Here is a 3,926-nt window from a genome sequence, read left to right on the forward strand (position 1 = left end):
AGGAGGATGCGAAACGTATCTCACGCCTCCGAGCCGAGCCGTCCGTTTAGGTTTAGGAAGGGGGACGAGGACCCTTTGTAAGCGACATCCCTTTTTAAGCACCATTCTAAACCACAGAACAGAACTCCCTCTCCTCGACCCGGAGCGAGGAGGTTCCTGGGTGTGTCAGAGAGGGTCACGTCCTCTGCAGCACGAACGAACCGCCAGGGTTCGGCCACGGGAAAGAATTTCTTCCTCTCCAGGGGGACTAAAAGTCACCGACGGCAGCGGGCGTAGGTGCTATCCTTCCCGTCCAGGAAAGGCAGGGAGAACTTCAGCCGTGAAGAGAAGGAGGTCTTCCTCACTCCCCGTTTTGGGAGGGCCCCTTTGGCAGGGGAGTTTTGTCTCCTGATTTCAAGTCAGGAAGAAAAGGGAGAGAGAGAGAGAGAGAGAGAGAGAGAGAGAGAGAGTGTGTGTCCTTCTCGTGCCAGGTCGGTCTGAGGGGGACCTCCTCTGGTTTCCTCCCTTCCCAGGGAACGCCGTTCGCTCCTTCTTCTAGAAAAAGCTCCCAAAGCACCACCGCCCAGGATGGTCGACCTACGCCCATCGTCCCTCCTTTCCCAATCATTTCTACCGCGACAGAGGGACAGAGGCCCCTGCCCCATCCCCATCCCCACCCCCACCCCCATCGCCTGCCTCCTTGATGGCCAAAGGAGCTGCCTCTGAGAATGGAACGGGGCTTGGAAACCTTCTAGAGGGGTGACTCTCACCTGCCTGCCTGCTGGGAAAAGCACCACGCTGTCCATCGGACTGCTCTTTTGGGCAAACGTAGGCGTGCCACATAGCGATCGACAGCTATGGCGGGGGGGGGGGGGCGGGGTGGCGTGGTGGTGCCCAGGATCCACGACACGTGACGGCTGCGGAGCACGACAGCCCTAAGACCTTGAGGGAGACGGGGTGGCGCGTGAATCCTTTCGGAACGAGAACGACAGGAAACGCTGACGGGGACGTGTTCTCCTCTCGAGAACACACCAACGCCTCGCACGGTGTCTGACCCGGGGTGCCTCTGACTTTTGTCATCAGAGACGATCCTCTCGACCGCCCCTCACGCTTTGGGGAAAAGGGGAGAGGGACTCGGTAGCACGGGAAAAGCCATCCATCCGCCCTTCCTTTCCGTCTTCACGGCTCCTTCTCGTGGAAAACGAGGAAGCCGTCCGGAGGAACGGAACACTGACCCGGGCCAAAGCGTGGCCCAGCCTGAGCCTCCAAAACCTTCTGCTAAGTGAGAGGTGCCAGACATCCAAGGCGACCTACGTTGCGATTCCACACAGAGGAGAGAGCTAGAACGGTCCAACCCTAGAGGGCGACAGCAGATGGCGGCGGCGGCGGCGGCGGCAGCGGTGGTGGTGATCGTGGTGGGGCAGATCCGGGAGTGGGGCCGTTTTTTCTTTCGGGGGGAGGGGATGGAAACGGAAACCTTCTGGAAATAGATAGCCATGACGGATGCGCCACCTTGGGGAGAGAGACTCCCGAAGGCCACTGGCTTGTGCCCCGTGGAAAGGATGGATTCGGTGGGATGGGAATTCTACCTCCGTGTAGAGCGTGTGGTAAACCACGAGGTAGGTGGGTGGGTGGGTGGGTGGGTGGCCTCCCTGCCTCGCCTCCACCTAGACGTCCACACACAGAGACCGACGAGGGAGGGAGGGAGGGAGGGAGGGAGGGAGGGAGGGAGGGAGGGAGAGAGACAAGACGGACAGAGGCCGAGGCCGAGGCCGAGGCAGTGAGCGAGTAAGTGATCGACCCTGGCCATAGGGATTCCTCAGAGGGCGTCTCTTGGCTCCCCAAACGAAGAATGTGTGTGGAGATCGAGAAAGATCACCGACCTAGGAGAACCAGCAAGACTTCCTCACCCGCCAGAGAGCCGCTGGGCCCCTGCCGTCCCTGCCACCGCCACCCCTACCCCTCGCCTTTGGCAGCGACGCCAACGAAAGGCAGGCAGACGAGTGGGAGAGTCGTGTGGTGGTGTCCCCCAAGGAAGGTGGGTCCATGCCGACGAGCGGTCGTCGGCGTGTGGAAAAGCCAGAGGCGGGCTGACTAGAAGGAGGGCGTCCTGGAGGAAGGGACCAGGGTGTGAGGGAGAGAGGCCTGTTCCTCTTCCCCTGTCGGCCCCAAGTCAGGGGCCCAAAGGAGGAAAGCTGTCCGTTCCTTTCCGACTCGGACGGTTCGGGCGGAACCGACCGATCCCCGCGGCAGCGCAGTCGGGGCTTTCTGGACCAGAACCCCTCTCTCTGTCGCCTTTCGACCACACGCACGCTTTAGAGGCCAAGGGAAAATGGATCGGGTCTCTCTGTCTCTCTCCCTAGAAAACAAGGGGCCGGGGGCCGAGCCCGTGGACGAGCGGTCAAGTATGCGCCCCCCACCCCGGCCCCCGGCTTCGACGGCCCAGGTTTTCACCGGTTCGGATCCTGGGCGCAGCCCCAGACCCAGCATCGCCCTTCAAGCCACGCCGAGGCGGCGTCCCACATAGCAGAAACGCGAAAGACCTACCACTGGAACCTACAACTATGGACGGGACGGGACGGGGCGGGGCGGGGCGGGGCGGGGCGGGGGTGGGGGGGGCGGCTTTGGGGAGCAGGAAGAAAGAAAAAATAAAAGAAACACAAGGACGGTCATCGCGATAGTTCTTTCCACTTCCATCCATATGTTAACAGGACCCAAGTTTCCCGACCTCCATTTGGATGTATGTTAACTAAATGGAGAAGCTATTCAAAGGACTCCTCTAAAGAAGTCCACGTTCTTCTTTCTAAATGATAATGAAAATCATTGTCACCACCGCTCTTCCGACCCTCCATGTCCAGACGGCCTCCCGCCCCTCCCCTATCCCCAACTCCCACCCCGCCCCGCGCCGACCCCCGACCCCGGCATTCTCCACGCCCACCTTTCCCTCTCCACTCCTACCCCCCCGTCCCCCGCCGCCCGGGACACCGCACCCCGCGCCCCCCCCCCCCAATCCAGGCCGGGCCACCTGGTCGACCTCCTCGAACACTATATAAGAGGATGCCGGGCAGCAGGTGGCGCCCGACAAGCGGCCTCCTCACAGGCCGGACGGATCAGCCTCGCGGGGGCGGGCGATGGGGAGGCGTTCGTCCAGGTCAGGTCAGGTCGGGGGAGGGAGGATGCCGCGCCGGCCGGCCTGGTGCGTGGCCTGGTCCCGATCCACCCCGCGTCTCGTTTCTCGGGCCGGGACGAGTACAGCCGGGGAGGCCGACTCGGTCACGGAAAGCGGCCTTGGGGAGGTTTTGGCGAACGTCCCTGTCCCAGGGCCGTCTGCCGACTAGGGGACGGAGTCCTCCTCCATGCTCCTTCTCGCCCCCAGTCGGGCGGGTTGTGGGTCGCGCGGTCGACTTGTCCATTTCCCCGGAGGCATCCTGCCTGCCGGGGCTCCCTCCCTCGGGCCGGTGCGAGCGGTCTTCGGGCGGCCCGGGAATTTGGGCCGCAGCGAACGAACGAACGAAGCCCGTCCCTCCTGCGTCGGCACCGATGAGACACAGCCCTGGTGGATGGAGCCGCTTTCCTCGGGTTTCCTTTTGCTTTCGGCCGCTGCTGCCACCAAACCTCCCTAAACGATAGGAATGAAAACGGGAACCGTTGGCATAATAAAAGCGTTTTGGTTGGCGTGTTTCTTGGCTTTTGGGGACTCGAGAGGTATGATGGATGATCTCCGATTGACGTTTGGAAGGTCTATTTCATCCCAGTCGCACGAACCCCGAAAACGTGGCGGCTGGACGAGGGAGGGAGGGAGGGAGGGAGGGAGGGAGGGAGGGAGGCCAACCACGGGATTTCCGCACGACCAGCTGATGGACACGAGCGCCCCGTGAGCCGGGCGGAGGGCAGCCGCCCGGGTCTCGCAGCTACGTGCCCGCGGAACCCTCGGGACTGCGAGAAGC

Source organism: Equus asinus, unplaced genomic scaffold, assembly GCF_041296235.1.
Source record: "Equus asinus isolate D_3611 breed Donkey unplaced genomic scaffold, EquAss-T2T_v2 contig_243, whole genome shotgun sequence".
Taxonomy (NCBI): Eukaryota; Metazoa; Chordata; class Mammalia; order Perissodactyla; family Equidae; genus Equus; species Equus asinus.